The 17,649-nt window shown below is 49.5% G+C and overlaps 1 protein-coding gene across 1 annotated transcript in view; it reads right to left on the bottom strand.

Annotated features, from left to right (window-relative positions):
• The window catches only part of LOC116755570 (protein PRRC2B-like), a 41,899-nt gene extending 28,751 nt beyond the window's left edge, over positions 1–13,148 (bottom strand). Inside the window, exon 1 of the mRNA XM_032635213.1 lies at positions 12,928–13,148. The gene's annotated coding sequence lies outside the window, so the exon portion shown is untranslated. The remainder of the gene's footprint in view (positions 1–12,927) is intronic.
• Between the last annotated feature and the right edge of the window lie 4,501 nt (positions 13,149–17,649).

Here is a 17,649-nt window from a genome sequence, read left to right on the forward strand (position 1 = left end):
CAGGGTGTGCGCGGGCTCCGGGCTCCTCACCCACAGGGGTCTGTCTTGAGTCTCCCTAAGCACAGCACTTGCCCGATGGTTCCAGTGACCAACGTCATCACTAGTGACCAACTTAAACTGCTACGGCTCCTTGCTTCATGAGCAGTGGGGTCAGTCCCTACCCACCTAGCTCACAGGCACACAGGCTTGAGCTGAAGCCTGAGAGGACTCCAGCTAGAAATCTATTTGCAGTCTGCAAAGAGCTACTGGACTATCTCACCTTTTGAATACGCAGTTAACTTATTAGCAAGTAGAAAAAAATTTTAAATAAAAAACTCAAAAAGGCAATTTCAATATACAGCCAGGGATGGACAGCTGGACAGATGTGCCACACATAGGCCTCCCTGCCCAGGGGTAAAATTTACCAAGGACATGGCAAATAAAAGAAACACATGACACACAGCTCTATTTCCGTTTTTCCTTCCTTTTCCACCTCCAAATAATGGTGAATTAGCAAGTGAGAAGCACTCTGCAAATGCCATCAGAATCTATGCTCTATGTGGGATCTTGGCTCCCCGACTAGGGATTGAGCCCATGCCTGCTGCGTTGGAAGCGCGGAGTCTTGACCGCTGGACTACCAGGGAAGTCCCAGGAATATAACTTTTAAAGGAGAAGTTGTAAACCCCTTGGTTATATGAACTGGAGATTTTTAGTAAGAAGTCATGTATTTTAAATGACTGGAAGGAAGGAAGGAAGGAAGGAAGGAAGGAAGGAAAGAAGGAAGAAAGAAAAAGGGACTTCCTTGGTGGTGCAGTGGATGGGACTCCACACTCCCAATGTAGGGGGCCCCGGGTTCGATCCCTGGTCGGGGAGCTAGATCCCACATGCATGCCGCAACTAAGAGTTTGCACGCCACAACTAAGGAGCACACCAGCTGCAACTAAGACCCGGCGCAACCAAATAAATAAATGAAAATAAAATAAAACAAATATTAAAAAAAAATCTATGCTCTATATTATAAAATCTGATTCAGGAGAGAACAGAAATTGGAGACAGGATTTGTATTGGATTGTTCCTTCTAACCAGATCAACAAAGCAGTTTCCGAGGACCACTGACACAGAAACAGACATGATTGAACTGGTTGGATTCCTGTGAACCATCAGGGTCCCAGCACCAGAAGCCAAGGCACTCGGGGTGGGTCTGAGTAAAACAAGGAGCCGGGAGGAAGCTCTTGCCAGGAAAAAGCCAATAATGCACCAGCCCCTGGGCCTGGTCCATAGGCATGTCTCTTTCTTTACATTTATGAGTTACCTCTGTAATTAGTTATCTCTGTAAGTAATAAGTGTTTCTAATACACATTCACTAGAACAAATTCAAATGATATTAAAATATGCAAAACTAGTCAATCCAACTCAAAAGGTAACCAATGTTAACTTGGTGGATATCTTCCACGCCTTTCTTCTCAGCCCACATATAACTATCAGCAATTTGTGCGTGGTCTTCAATTTTTATTCTACAAATGTGGGTTGCTGCTACATTATGCTGCAACTTGCTTTCTTTTATTAATACACTGTGGTCATCTTTTCAAGAAAATACATACCAATCTGAGACTCTTTAGTGCCTTCCTAGTATTTCACAGCATAGCTGTGCCACATTTTGTTTACCCACCTTCTACAGACAGACATGTAAATCATCTCCAACCGCGTGCTGTGACAGACAATGCTACAAGTCCCGGTACGTGTAACTTTACGCTTGGGCCAATACTCGTGTACCACCTGACATTTCTACGAAGCATATTTTTAGTTCGTGCCCAGAGAACTGAAGGGCAGACAGAAAGGTAAGGAAGGAGATGAGAACTGCGACCCTGCCCTGAGAAACCAGCAGTGCTCAGACCCCGACCTCTAATCAGGCACCCACCACAGGAGGCAGATGCCCTCCAGGAGCGAAAGCCCACAGGGGTGCAGGACCCAGTTCACTCAAAACAACAGACCCTGGTGCCTTCCAGGAGCCCTCCTCCACCTGCAGCCTCCCACCTTCAGCCTGCACGAGGCAGAAGAGGTGTCCCAAAGGAGACCTCTTATCAACAAACCATTCCGCCTGGACGGTAATGCCTCCCACTAATCGGAGTGAGGAAGTACTCCATCAGGCTGGAGGAATAGCGATTACAGCTGTGCAGAGGATCATGCCAACAACTGCCGGGGTGGCTGTCCTCACTGTCGGCCCCACTTAGATGGGGAAACGGAGGCTGAGGGGTGAAGTACCAGGCCGAGGTGTCGCCCTGTGCTCTTTCTCACTCTATCACGCCATCTCAGAGCTAAGCCACATGCAAGAGGTTGTCTGCTGACACAGAGATGGTTCTTCAACAACTAACCACCCCCCCCCCCCCGCCCCGCAAACCACCTTTTTTTTTTTTTTTTTTTTTTTGCGGTACGCGGGCCTCTCACTGTTGTGGCCTCTCCCGTTGCGGAGCACAGGCTCCGGACACGCAGGCCCAGCGGTCATGGCTCACGGTCCCAGCTGCTCCGCGGTATGTGGGATCTTCCCGGACCGGGGCACGAACCCGTGTCCCCTGCATCGGCAGGCGGACTCTCAACCACTGCGCCACCAGGGAAGCCCCCACCTTCTCTTTTAAGAAAATAAAACCAAATATTTATTTTCTTCAGAAAATATACTGAAGGTGGGGGAGCTAAAAGGGCTGGGTTGGTTTAAATGATCTCCAACAAGCCCAAAGGACTACAGCCCCAGAACCCATATGCTATTTATTCTCCAAGCCTCAGACTCGAGGAAACCCAGGATGGTGACAGTCCCTGGGCCACCAATCAGGCAAGAGCAGGTCTGAAGTTATGAGAAGGAAGAACCCAAAATTCAGGGCCAAGTGTTGCCCAGGGGCTTTCAGAGGGATGCCAGCCCATCATTTCAGTGAAAGAAAAGAGGAACATGTGCCTTCACCTAAGCACACCAACTTTACTCATTGGTTATTTACAATAAACGGGCATTACAAGACCTTCCCCATCCTGAGAGAACTCTGTTCTCACAGCCCCCAGTCCCGTCCCACTCCATCATCTCTCCCCAGTTCCTGAACTATCACAGACTCTGCTGCCCCTTTTCCTACCAAGTCCACATCACAGACCACACGGCCCACCCTGCCCCCATACCCCAAACTCCCACATCAAAAGCTCATCACATTGCCTTAAGATCTCTGGAGGGCAGCACTTGGGTAAAGCTGCTCTCTGCTGCCGCTAGTAGGACCAGCACAGCGTTAGGACTCATACAGGTGGACAAAGGATTACCACCGCCCTTACTTTTTTCCTTGAGAAGACAGGAAAGGACTGAAGCGACAATGCTGGGGAACCACATATGAAATGTCTTAAGTACACCTATAAACATTCGTATCTCCTGTTTTCCAGTGGTCACTTCAGGGATGAAACTCACACATTCAATTAAAACATTCCCGTTACTGGAAAACGAAACTTTTCAAGACAGCACTCATCATCTCTCAATCTGAAGGAGAGCGGCAAGAAGGAATGACTTTTTCTTTCTACTTTGTGTACTTCTGGCGTGTTTGGGTTTTTTGTAACAAGCCTGTACGTTACTGTTACATTGTTGTAAGATCTAGGTAAACTGAGCGATAAAGTAGCAACACATCATCCTGTTTCCGCGCTGACTAGGCGCCATCATCACAGCAACACTGAGAGGCAGGTTCCATACCCACCCGCAGATACAGAAACAGGCTCAAAGGGGTAAAGGAGGCCTGTTCAAGGTCCAGGAAGGTGTAAACAGCAGAAATGAACCCTCCTGTCTGCCTGATGCCATGAACTTTAACAAACCTCATCTTCATTCCTCTCAAGACATTTACCTAAAACTCTCCAAGAACAGAACCAACTCAGGGAAGGGCAGCAGCCAGTGATCAAATGCTCCTGCTGGGGGTATTTACCTTAGAGAGAGATGGACAGCAGAAAGAGCCCCGATGCCCCCACCCCAAGGGGAGGCCCTTGGTAAGGTGTCTGAGCTCCTGGAGGTGAGGGCAGGGGCTGTTTGACTCGGGTCTAAATCTTCAGCATGTAGCACAGGGCTTAGCACACAATTAGAAACGCCAGCATCTAGTAAACAAAAGAGACCCAAGTGTATAAGCCTGCCTACTCCAACCCCCCAGGCCCTCAGGCTGGTGCTGAATCCAGGAACCATTAATAGCTACTGTTTACTGAGAGCCTGCTCGCCTTGTGCCAGGCACCTCAGAAACACTTCAGCGTACGACCCACTGAATCCTCCCCCAATTCTAGGAGGCAGGCGTTACTATGGTACTTTGCAGAGAAAGAGAACAGAGACTCCAAAAGATTAAATAATCTTAATCACCCAGCTTGCAAGTGGAAGAACCTGGATCTGAAGGCAGCTGACCATCAAAGGCAAGGGCTACTCTCCCTCAGGAAAGGAGCAGAGGAGGGGGGCGAGGCATCCCCAACTCTCCCCGCGATTTCTCTCTAGGTTCCCGCTAACAATAACAGCCCGCAAGGGCCAGTGGGCACCTCCCCGGGGCACTCACCTCACCAGAGGCCCCAGCCTGATGAAATACCACCCAGGCGTTTCCAGGGGCTTCACTTCCACAGTCACTTCGCCCACTAGGTGTGATCTCCTAGAATAACCAGGCCGGGAAAGTCGGGGCCGGCGGCCAAGTGGCTGAGTTGAGAACTGAACACAACAGAGCACAGGCCTCCGGATAAATTCCACAGTAAGATGCATTAACAACAAGACTACCAAGGGCTGTAATGCGAGCCTCAGAAATCTCCAGAAGGGCTATGTGAGAACTCCAAACGGAGGAGGCCTCTGAATTCTCTCTGCCAGGCTCTCTGTGCCAAGTACCATCATTTTAGTCGATAAGGAAAATCAAACTAAGATCTGGCTACCTGTGCCCCTCCCCACAACCCCCCCGCCGGTTCCCCCACTGGCCTTACCTAATGAGATGCCCAGGGCCACTTCTGCACTGGGAGTCCACAGCAAACGCCATTTCTGATACACGTGTCCACACCAATCACAGCCTGAGATCCTACACCGACTACAGGAAGCCTGAAACAGTCACTGCTTTTGATTTGGGAAATGCGCATGCCCAAAATGACCCCCAAAAGCTGTCCATTTAGGAAAGCCCACAGTTCAGAAACACCCGCTCTCATATACTATTGTATATAAACTGGCACAAAGTTTTTTGAAAAAGAGCTTAACAGAATCCTTACCAAAACGCTATTCAACAGGGAAGAGTCCACACTACAGGAACACGCTCTCACATGCTATTATATACAAATTACATGTTTTTGAAGAGAAATTTGACTGAATGCTACCAAAATTGTGTAATATCCCAAAATTAGAAACAGCCCAACTGTCCACCAATAGGAAACGGGATAAATCAAGTAGTTGCTAAAATAAATGATGTGATACATCTAAAAAGGCCCTCGTGGAGCACACCAAGACATTAATTGAAAAGGGCAACCTGCTTCAAGAAGAATATATATATATATATATATATATATATATATATATATATATATATATGGATGGATGATATGCATAATTTTTTTTTCTATTAGGAATCACAAGAAACTTCAAATAATGGTTTCCTTTCAGAGAGACTGGAGGGGAACCCTTATGCATTTCAATACAGATTGAATTTTTCTAACTACTTTTTTAAAAAAGTCAACTGGGAATATCTGGGCCAAGGGATTAAGAACTATTTTTGTTTCCTTCTTCCATACACTTGCATATTTTTTAAAAACCTCCTAAGTATTATTTTTAAAGCATTAACAGTATGATAGATCTGTATATGTTAGTACAGAAAAATGCTCATGATAAGTTTAAAAATGAAGAAAGACTAGTATGATCCCATTTTTGCTCTTTAAAAAACCTGCCTACAGTGCTTCCCTGGTGGCGCAGTGGTTGAGAGTCCACCTGCCGATGCAGGGGACAGGGGTTCGTGCCCCGGTCCGGGAAGATCCCACATGCCGCGGGGCAGCTGGGCCCGTGAGCCATGGCCGCTGAGCCTGCGCGTCCGGAGCCTGTGCTCCGCAGCGGGAGAGGCTACAGCAGTGAGAGGCCCACGTACCGCAACAACAACAACAAAAACCTGCCTACAAAGGGCCATATTCACATGAAGGATAAACACACCAAACCATAAATAGTGGCTACCACCTGGGAAGACAGAAGGAAGAGCTTTCATTTTTCTATGTACCCTTGCTTTTTCCTTTCTTTTTTTTTCCAGTAAGTATACTTTTGTAATTAATTTTGTATCAGAAAGAATCCCACTTTATGCTTCAGGGCAACGTCCCACTCTCCCCAACTATTTCTGAACACTCAGCCCATTCAGTCCCATTGACAGGTCGGCCCTCCCATACTGGCCTGCATGTTCTGCGCGGCCTGGAACAGAGCAGTGCTCTAAGCTCTGAACTGGATGTAAACAACACCTGCCGAAAAAAGCTCTAAAGACACAAAGGAACTGTGGAAAGAGTGCAGGAGATGACCTCCTTTTTCCAGTTGGTCCTGCAGTGAGATTCACCCCCCATTCCACACGGAGATGAGCTCAAAGCACGCTGGGAGAATCAACTCAATGACTGGAGGTGAAGTCCTACCTGCCTCCTGGGTGGCCCCGGCCCCCGCCCCACCAGAGCACTCCCACCACGTCCACAGTCGAAGGGCCTGAGACTCTGGAAAGCAAGCTGACCCACCAGCGTTCTTCTGTGGCCCATGCATTTCTGATTTCAACTTAGAAACACATTTTTAATACTCCAGGGCTCGCTGACTATTTGCGAGAGGTGCTTGCTTCAAGTCTGCTACATTCTCCAGAAGGCCTTCCCTGACCACTGGAACCCAGGCTGAGCTGGGCTCGACTTCTCGGTGGGCTCCCACCAGACCCCCTTAAGTAGCCCCATCGCTCATCCTACACGTGCTGACGGAGTGCCCTCTGTGTGAGACACAGAGCACAGGGAGGGACAGAAGCAAAAGAATCTGCTTCGTGTGACACTCACTCACTCCACCGGGGCAGAGGGACAATCCAGTAAATTAAAAAAAATCTACTTCCAAGTTGTCGCCCATCGATAGATGAATGGATAAAGAAAATGTGGAGTATGTGTGTAACGAAATATTATTCAGCCTTAAAAAGGAATGGAATCCAGACACACGTCACAACAACACAGATAGATGAACTTGAAAAATTATGCTAGGTAAAAGAAGCCATTCACCAAAAGGACAAAGATTGGATGATTCCACTTATCTGAGGGACCCAGACTAATCGAACTCATAGAGACAGAAAGTGAAATGACTCTTGCCAGGGCCTAGGGGAGGGGGAATGGGGGGCAGGGGGGGAGGGGGGGGCGGGTGTTTAATAGGTGCAGAGTTTCAATCTACTGAGATGATAAAGTCCTGGAGATGGACAGCGGTTGCACAACACTGTGAATGTACACTTAAAAATGGTGAAAATGATAAATGTTATGTGTATTTTACCACAATAAAATAATTGTTTAAAAAAACCGTTAAGTTGTGAAAAGAGTTGTAAAGAAAAGCAAGAGGGGGGACTTCCCTGGTAGTCCAGTGGTTAAGACTCCACGCTCCCAATACAGGGGACCCAGGTTCGATCCCTGGTCAGGGAACTAGATCCCACACGCCACAAGTAAGAGTTCGCATGCAGCAACTAAAGATCCCGCATGCTCGCAACTAAAGATCCTGCATGCCCGCAACTAAGATCCCGCGTGCCGCAACTAAGACCCAATGCAGACAAATAAATAAATAAATATTTTAAAAAAGAAAAAAATAGAAAAGCAACAGGGTTAAGAAAGATGATGCAACAGGCGGGTGATGATGGAGTTGGGCTGAGGAGCTCCCGAAGGCCTCTGTAAGGAGGTGCTTGCCTCCCCGCACTGGACCATGAGCTCCTGAGGAACACAAGTGGGGCATCCACATCTGCGTCCCCAGAACAATAAACGTTTAAGTCAAGACACTCGTCCAGACTCATACCAGGAAATGGAGTAAGACCCCAAGCCCCACTCATCAAAAGGCTTGGCCAGGACTGAGACACCCAGAACTCAGTGGTCCACGAAGGAGGCTGCCTTGTGCCCAAGGCTGAAGATGGAGTGACCAAGGAGGAAACTGGTGCTGCCCCAGAGAGAGCCAAAGCAGGGTCCTGCATACCCTCCGACCGGGAAATTCCACTTGCGGGAAATAATCAGCAATGTGAACCCAAGGTTTACGTGCAAGGATGCTCCCTAAAGTTATGTTTATAATAACAAAAAAATGGGTAACAACCACCTAAATGTCTAATAAGAGAGAATTAAGCGAATCATGGCATATCCATATAACAGCAATTATTAAAAAATCATCTTTTCAGTAACTTAGAGAAACATACTATAACGTTAAGAGGAACTATGATCCGTCAATAGTGGATATAGTATATTTTTCTGATTTTGAAAAAAAACCCATAAAATCAAAGGAAAGAAATACACCAGTCTTAATGCAGGTATCTCTGGATGGTGAAGTTACAGGTGATTTTTGTTTTTATTTTTGTCTTTATACTTTTCAGAATTTTGCAAATTTTTTTTCAGTGAAAATGTTCCTTTTATGAATGGGGAAAAACGCACCGTGCCTGGCCGATGTTCAGCAGTGACTTCTAAAAGCAATACATACTGCTTCTGCACCACCACAAGGAGAAAAAGGCTGGTAGTTTTCTTGAAAGGAGGAAGAAAGGATACAGAGCAGAGCTACAAAACCAGCTGTAGAGGTGAGAGCCGAGAGAAGTCATCTGAAAAAGAATGCGAAGGACCAGGACAGCCAGCAACTTTAGACTGCACTTTGCCCACAGACACCTCCTGCTGCATGCACAAGCTTTACAAGCCAACCACGCTGCTGGCACCTTACAGAGCAACCCAGCCCTCAGCTCAGGCCACACGGAAAAAAATAAAACAAAAAAATCAACAAGTACAGTTAAGAACAAACTCGACCAAGACTTTTGGCTCAAGTCACGAGGGCAGGCCTCCCTCCCCGAGCAGACTCCGACGTGCCACCCACAGAGACTCGGTGATATCACCGACAGCACAGCCCAGGTCTTCCAAGCTCCCAGGGGAGGAGGCCGGTCCAAATGGCACTTTGTACACCCAAAAGCTTGTCATAAACAGTTTTATTTCACCAGAAGGCTTACCATCTCTCACCTCACTCCCATCTCCAGCACCACAGGCCACGCCTTTTTTTCTTTGAAATATAGTTGATTTAAAGTATGTTGTTAGTTTAAGGGGTACGGCAAAGTGATGTAGTTATACATATTTTTCTTTTTCAGATTATTTTCCATTATACACTATTAAAAGATATTGAATGTAGCTCCCTTTGATATACAGTAAATCCTCGCTGTTTATCTATTTTTTTAATTGAAGTATAGCTGCTTTACAGTATTGTGTTAGTTTTAGGTATACAGGAAAATGACTCAGTTATACATACATATATTTTTCAGATTACGCCTTTATTTATTTGTTCAAATGACAGACCCAAGGTTCCCAAGTCTGTACAAGCCCCAGAAAAGGATCTTCAGAAAGAAATCAAGTTATGATTGGAAAAGAAGATAGTCTAGTTTGCCCTGACTAAAATATGAGATTTCAGGACACAAACCCCGACAGATCTCTGCTGGAAATTTTATTCTTCAGAGGGAAACGCATCGCTTTAAAATCTAGTGTAGATGGGCCCTATTTAACACCTGCCCACCCATAACAAGATACGCACATTTGAAAGTAGAGAAGCCTCATTATCAAATTTAGAAATACGTGTACTGGCCCAACTGGCCTGTTCTGGTTTGAAACAGAAACAAACATAGAAATGAACAGTCCTAAACCAGCAGAATAATAAGACATACAACCAGCATACAGCCATTAGCAACATGAGTCAGTACTTTGTGCAAGGCAAAAAAAAAAAAAAAAAATCTTGAAAGCACAATAAAATAATCCTTCAGGAAAAAAAGAAGTTAAATTTAAAAGGGGGTGGGGGGATGGACCAACCAAAAGGCGTAACAAACATCCCGCCGGGCTCCAGGCAACCACACTGCGCAGGAACTGGTTCTGACTTGCCATTCCTGAAATTCCTCTCTCCCAAGGTCTTCCGGCTCTTCCTTCCTCAGGCTCTCCTTTTACCCGTTTGCACTAGAAGGAGCCCGGAGAGGACCCAAAATGTTGCAGGGCATGACAGGCCCCTCCACCATGCAAGCAGCATTAGGGAGCCAGTGGTAACTGAAGTTCACAGGTAATCAAAAAGGCTTGTGGGAGACGGAGCTAATTCATCACCTCCCCTAACCACCCAGCTAACCCAACAGTGCAGAGCCAGACTGAAATCACATATAAAGAATGGGCCAAGAGGCAGGAAGCAGGAAAAGGATGACCTGACCCGCTAGAATGTCGCAGTCACACAGCCAGGAGGAGGTTCTAAGGAGGTTTAAAAAACACAACACAACACAATACAACACAACCAAGATGTCTGTGGGAATGCCAAAATGAACCAAAACAAATTCCCCACTAAACTGCAAAACCACCGTATGTCCAAGCAGAGTTGTCTCCAAGGCCCTTTACAAACAAGCTACAGGTTTGGCCCAGAGGTAACCTGGGCCTCAGCCCTCACCCGTGACCAAGGCTGGGGTCAGTCTCCCTGAGTATTAGCCTCAGTCCTTCCTATGGTCTCCCATAAACAGCACACACCCCAGATTTGGCTGAGCAGCCTAGCTCTTCTAGGCCATTCTGGTGCTTCCAGGCAAAATCAAAACGTTAGCTGTGGACAGAATTTGAGGTGGTTCCACCAACCAAGGTAACAGGAGAAAAAGATCAGGAACTAGGAGAAAGAAACCAGAAAACTAGGTAACCGAAAACATATTTTCATCATCCTCTGGTGGACGGAAGTGCTTTGCTGCAAATAGTATGTGAGGCTCCCAAGGGACCCAACAGATACCCAAGGCAAGACTTAATTATTCCCATTTTACAGATGCAGGACCTGAGACTGAAACTTGTGTACGGTAACCCAATGAGGACCAGAATCCAGGCTCCACGAGACACACTTGCCCAAACAAGCAAATGATTTTCTGCCATTCCCAAAGGAAAACAGTTATCCTCAAGAGGCAGAGACTCCCTGGGCCTCTGCCTGTTGTCCTTAGCATCTAGTATCTTGTACTTTTCTGCTGTGCCTTAACCCGAGCTGCAGGAACAGACTCGGAAGAGGCAGGCACCTCGGATCCAAGGACAGAGACCTACCACCACACAGCCCGGGTCTATGTAGTCCTTGAGGGCTCCAAATACTGCTCTTTCCCATCCTTGTCTCCCCACAGAGGCCCAGCACGGAATAAGCAAGAACCCAGTTATGTTTTGTGCCCTGAAGTCTTCCCCTGGCCATGCCTTAGCCCAGCACCTGTGGCATCCACCTGACGGCTCAGCACAACGGGTGGCACCACAAGTGGCTAACTTCCACCCTAGGACTTGATGGCAGGCATACAAACAGCCTCAGGAGAAGCAACTATTAAGCACCAACTGTGTGGCAGGCCCTCTTCTAGGTCCTTCAACCATCTTCAGGTGGAGGATGCAATGTCCCTACGTATGCCGATGAAGGCTCTGAGAATTCCAGAGTTCTCCGACAGAAGCAGGATTTGCACCCCAAAGCCTGGGCCTCCCCACTCCCACCTTCCACCACAGCACTGCGCACGCTGGGCTAGATAGCTGCAATTGTATTCGGAGAAACCACGCTAAGACTTCAAACGGATGATTACAAAAACCAAAGTAGATTATAATATACAAAGCACTTAAAATGCATACAAAACCTTAAAGGGAAAAAAAAAATCTCAGGGGCAATTTAACAATCCCGTAAACCAAAGCCTTCTAAAGGTTTCTCCCGGGCAGCCATTTAGCAAATGACACACTCCGGAGGGCCTCCCCCAGCCCTTCTCCCACTTCCTTCAAGCGAACCATTCCCCTGAAAAACACCTCCTCGGCTTGCCTAAGGTGGGCTCGGACCTCCCACGATATTTAGAAAGAGGGAGAAAAGAAAAGGAAAAAAACGCCTTCCAATTTTATGTAGGCAAATACACTCTTCAGAGACCCGCGATTTCAACAGTGCTAGGTTTTACTTAGAAGGCAGAGGGAGGGGAGAAAAAGAAAGAAAAAGGAAAGGAGAAAAAAAAACCCATCTGGCAGGCCCTGAGCAGCGACATCCTGTTTATTATTAAACATTTTCAGCAACAGAGCATTAAGTGTTTTGAAAATAATCCTCTTCTTCCCGCACTCAAACCGCGGCCGTCTGGGCGGCTGTTAACCCCCTGTCCCTGGCACACAGGCCAGCCACCCCTGACCATCAACTTCGGGGACACCCGGGGGGACCCGAAAAGGCTAGGCGACTCCACCCCCGACCGCCGGCCCCGAGGGTCGCCGCGACCCCGGCTCTGCAACCCGGAGCCGCTCTCGCTAGGAAGCAAGATGGGGCCGGGCGGCAGGAAACCAGCCCCGACGCCCCCGACCGCCGAGGCATTCGCGGCCGCCGGAATGAGGGGCGGCTCCGGGGGCTCCGGGGACCCGTCCGCCCCGACGGCCCCTCCCCCGGAGGCCCCCAGCCGCGCTGCGCCCAGGCCCGGCCCCGGGGTGCGGGGGCTGCGGGCCCGGCGAGGGGAGCGGCCCGACCCCGCAGTCAGCCGAGCCCAAGCCGCGCGGCGCCGCCACAACAATGGCGAGCTGGCCGCCCGCCGCCCCCCGGCCGCCCCCGGCCCGGCCCCGCGGGCCAACGGCGGCGGCGCGGGGCGGGCCGAGGCCGGTGCTCGCGGACAAAGGTCGGCCGGGCCCGGGCGCCGCTGTCAGTCAGCCGCCGCCGAGACAAAGCCGGCCGGGCCGCGCCGCCTCCATCTTAGCGCCGCGCCCGCCGCCGCCGCCGCCGCCCCGGCCCCGCGCCGCCCCGCGCCCCAGGCCCACCTGGTCTGATTCCGCGGGCGCGACTGGGCCGGGCGATGGCGGTCGGGCGGCGGTCGGGCGCGGAGGCGGCGGGATGGCGGCGGATTGCGAGGCGGCGGCGCGGCTGCTAGCTCGCTCCCTCCCTCCCGGGCTCGCTCGTCGCTCGCTCGCTGGAGCCTCGGAGCCTATGTCTAGCCGCTCGTCTCCCTCTCGCGCTCAGCTCCCCGCCCCCCGCCTGCCACCGCCCCCGCGTCCTCCCGCCTCCTCCTGGTGCCGCCGCCGCCGCCCGCAGCCGCGCCTCGGCCAGCGCAGCGCCCCCTGCCGCGCCTCCCGGGATCCGCGACGCCCGCCCCGCCCCCAGGCCCGTGAGGAGGCTGGGGTCCCGGGAGGGGGAGGGGTATGAGAGATGGGGGACCTGGGAGGGGGAGGGGCTCGCGGGAGGGGCCCGGAGGAGGGGCTGGAGGGCCCAGGGGACGGAGCCGGGAGAAGGGGCCTGGGAAGAGGACCCGGAGTGGGGGCCCTAGAAGGGGCCCGCGGAGAGAAGGGGGAGGGATCCGTGGGATGGGGGGGGGGGCCGGGAAGGGGAGGAGGCCCAGTGAAGGGGGTTGGGGCGAGAGGCGGGGAGAGAGGTCCGGAAGAAGGGGGGCTAGGCTGGAGGGGGCCGGGCCGGGTGAGGCCCTGACGCAGGGAGGGTTGGGAAGGGAGGGGTGAGAGCCCGGATCTCCGCCCCCTCCCCTTGCAGAACCGCAGCGCCTGCTGCCAGACCGTGAGCCCGGATCTTGTTAAAATACGTATTTGATGTAAGCACGGAAAGGAAACTGAAGTAATAATACATTGTTACTTCAAAAGCAAGGTTGTTGCACAGTCTAGATACTTTATTCCATTTTCGTAAGATGAAACGTAATAAACCAATTCCCTTGAGTGTTTGTGTATTTGTGTGAATGCCAGACAAAAGGTCAGGGAGAATGCGCTCTGCTCTTGGTTACCTCTGCGGTGTGAGGTCGCGAGGGCTGAGGGGGATACTCACTTTTTAATTCTAGATGCTTTGGCAATTAGGAAAACAAACGATTTGAAAAAGCAAAGACAAAAAGAAACGTATCTGGAGCCTGGAATCCAAATCATTTCTGGCAATTGTCCATATACACCGTAAACACCAACGGTGAACGCCAGCCGCAGGGGAGTGGTTGGTCTCATTTAATCCGAACTCAGTGGCAGATATTATTGTTCCAGTTCACAGGTGAGGAATGGAGACTCTGAGAGGTTAAGTAACTTGCCTGAGGCCACACAGTCAGACCTGGGAGGAAAGTTAACCCATTTCAGCCTGAGTAGGACTACGGTTAAGGTTATGGTTAGCACTGAGCAAGGTGCCTGGCACACAGTAGGCGCTCAATAAATGTTTGAATGTAGTTGGGGACTTCCCTGGTGGATCAGTGGTTAAGAATCTACCTTCTAATGCAGGGGACGCGGATTCCATCCCTGGTCTGGGAGCTAAGAGCCCACATGCAGTGGGGCAACTAGAGAAGATCCCGCATGCCGCAACTAAGACCCTACGCAGCCCAATAAATAAATAAATATGAATAAATAATTTTTTAAATATTTGAATATTGTTGAATGGAGGAATGAGTGTCTGGCCCTTGACCTTGTTGGCTGGGAGGTAAGGGACTCTGGAACTCTTTAAGAACCAGGAGGTTACCTCTTTTTATTATCTGGTGAGAGAGAACCAAAAAAAAGATGAAAAGTTTGGAGGGCTTTGAGTGCTCTGAAAGACAGGTGAGGAAATATTACAGATGGCAAGCAGAGAGAAAGTCAAGTGGACAAGTGTTCTGCTCTGGTGGCAGATCGAGAAGGGGAGTGACGCCCTCTGGGGACAGCAAAGGCTGCTAAGTCCGTGGGATTTAAATGGCAGCGGGTGCTTCACTTGTACCACAGACCCCAGGTTTTGTCACGGATTCAGGAAATCATTCTCATTCTGCACTTCTCTGGGGTGACAACAGCCACGGTGATGGGTACTGTTTATTGAGCACTTTTCCCAGCTGGGCAGGCTGCTAGGCACTTTACAAGAGATAATTCAATGCTTGGGAGACAGTTATTATTGTTCCCACTTTAGGGTTAAGGAAATCAAGGTCACTAATGGCATGGGTGGTGGAGCAAGGATTTGAACCCAGCAGTGCTACTCTGACGTTTGAGCCTTTCCTGGGGAAAACAAGGCTAAGATGCTGGGGCAGGTAGGGGGGCTGTTGTCTGTGATCTGATGCCGTCACCCAGGGCTGGCACCTGGGATTTCTCTAGGACTGTGAAGGTGCCCGTCTAAGCTCTCCCAGAACTCAGGACCCAGAGAGGACAGAGATAGGAAAGAGGAGGAAGAGAGCAGAGCATGAAGGCTGGACCAAGGCTGGACCTTGGGGTCATTTAGCTCCAAGAGACTGCCTGCGATGTAGAGAGGGACATTCAAGGAGACGGTTTCATTTCATTAAAGTTATTAAAAAGTAAACAGCACTACCCAGGGTTGGAACACTGAAAGGAGGTATGGAATGAGTGCACCGAACAGGGCAAAGCTGGGGAGAGCTGGCATGAACCAATGGGCAAGAGTTTGTTCAGTTTAGGCTCTTTTTTTCTTCTGCTACTTTTACATATCAGGAAACTTGCAGCTCTGCCCGTGAGTGGAGAAATCTCTTTGGACCCCCAAACTGAGCCCAAGGGAGAATTTCATCTACCTCTCACAGCAAATTACAGATTTCTTGAATACATAATTTTATTTGTCCCAAAATGTGATCGCTGTTTTTTGTTACATTGAAATTTAATATTTTTGCATAATACTTATAAATATATTTCTTGGGACTTTCCTGTTTGTGGCACAGTGGTTAAGAATCCTCCTGCCAATGCAGGGGACAAGGGTTTGAGCCCTGGTCCAGGAAGATTCCCACATGCCGTGGAACAACTAAGCCCGTGCGCCACAACTACTGAGCCTGCGCTCTAGAGCCCGCGAGGTGCAACTACTGAGCCCGCGAGCCGCAACTACTGAAGCCCGTGCGCCTAGAGCCCGTGCTCCGCAACAAGAGAAGCCACCGCAATGAGAAGCCCACACACCGCAACGAGGAGTAGCCCCCGCTCGCCACAACTAGAGAAAGCCCGCGTGCAGCAACGAAGACCCAATGCAGCCAAAAATAAATTAATTTAAAAAAATACTTTTAAATATATTTCTTTATTCATGATTTTCTTTTTTAAAACCATGTTATGGCTAGATATGGATCTCCTTTGCATTAATTTCACGTGGAATATGGGAAGCCCTGTCATTGGTCAGATTCAGGTGTTATTTTTCCTTTCACTCCTTTGGAAATTTGCCTCCGTTTATGCTCCCTCCCTTCTCTCTCTCTTTCTTTCTCTTTCTCTGCTTTTTTCTTCTCTAGCCCCCACTGGACACTCCGACATTCCCTCGATCACAGCCCCAGTCTTGACGATGGTCGTCATTTTTATACATATCTGTGTCCCCTACAAGACTAGGAGCTCATCCAAATAGACTCACTGAATTATTCATTTTTTAATTCCCCAGCACCTGGACCACAATCTGTGACACTTCGTAGGTGCTTAATGAAAGATGATTGAATGAAACAAGAAAAAAAATGAAGGGAGAGAGAATCTTGAGACTCTCAGAGAAAGAATTTGGCCTCTGCTAGTGCTCTGTCCAGTCCTGGCCTCAAAAGAAAGCCAGAAAAGCTTTCCCTCATCAATCCACTGCCTGGAGAGTCTAAGATTTTGCTGGGTTTCTTTCATCCCTCCATCAAGAATACTCCCCTTTTATTGAGCACTTTCAGGTAAGGAAATGAAAACACAGATTCAGTGTTTTGCCTGAGTTCCCACAGGGAGCTGGTGACAGAGCTGAGTAGGAAGGAGAACGCACATTTGTTAAGGGTTTGTTGTGGCTGCACCCACTTTCTGTATATCCCAGGCTCTTCACCATGATTTTGTGAGTTAGGGTCTATCATCAACCCCATTTTACAGATCAATCGGTTGAGGCTACCGGATCTTCACCCACCACCGCCTGGCTGTCAGATGGATAGGAGAGCCTCTCTGGCCATCCAGACCTCAGAAAGCTCTGGCAAATCAGGGTCCAACTGAAGGGAAGGGAAGCGGAGGACCACTAGACACTGACCACAAATAGGGAGCCAGCCTTAAAAGCGCTGGTCCAGCCTAGAGCCTGGGGGCAGCCCCCGCAGCCTCTCTTGGGGGCCCCATCTAGCTTCAAGGCCAAGCCTCCCTTCAGCCACTCAGAGCCTGCATCTTGTCCACAGCATGGCCATGCACACCACCCACAGGCTCCAGAAAGCACAGAGGCCCAGCCAGCTCACCTCAGCTCACCTCCTCAGTGGGTGTCCAAGCTAAAGCCAGAATCAGGCACTGGGCCTATGCCTTTCCCCTGGACTTGCCCCCAGCATGGAACCGTGGTTTAAAAAAAGTGCAGGAGTTGGAGTCAGACGGACCTGAGTTAGATTCTGTCTCTATCCTCATTTACTGTGTGTCTTTAGACAAGTGCCTCTGATTTGTTGAGCCTCTGAAAATTGGGGAAGAGGTCTGTCGTGAGAAGTTGAATGAGATGACGTATATTGGCTGTTAGCACAAGCTGGCATCTAGTGGGCATTCAGCACATGTTGGTTCTTACTGTTATTCCTTTTTCATCTCAGACACATTGGAGCTTCCCTTGTCAGTGATCACTTGCTGTGTAACAAACAGCCCCAAAGCTTAGTG

Source organism: Phocoena sinus, chromosome 6, assembly GCF_008692025.1.
Source record: "Phocoena sinus isolate mPhoSin1 chromosome 6, mPhoSin1.pri, whole genome shotgun sequence".
Classification (NCBI taxonomy): Eukaryota; Metazoa; Chordata; class Mammalia; order Artiodactyla; family Phocoenidae; genus Phocoena; species Phocoena sinus.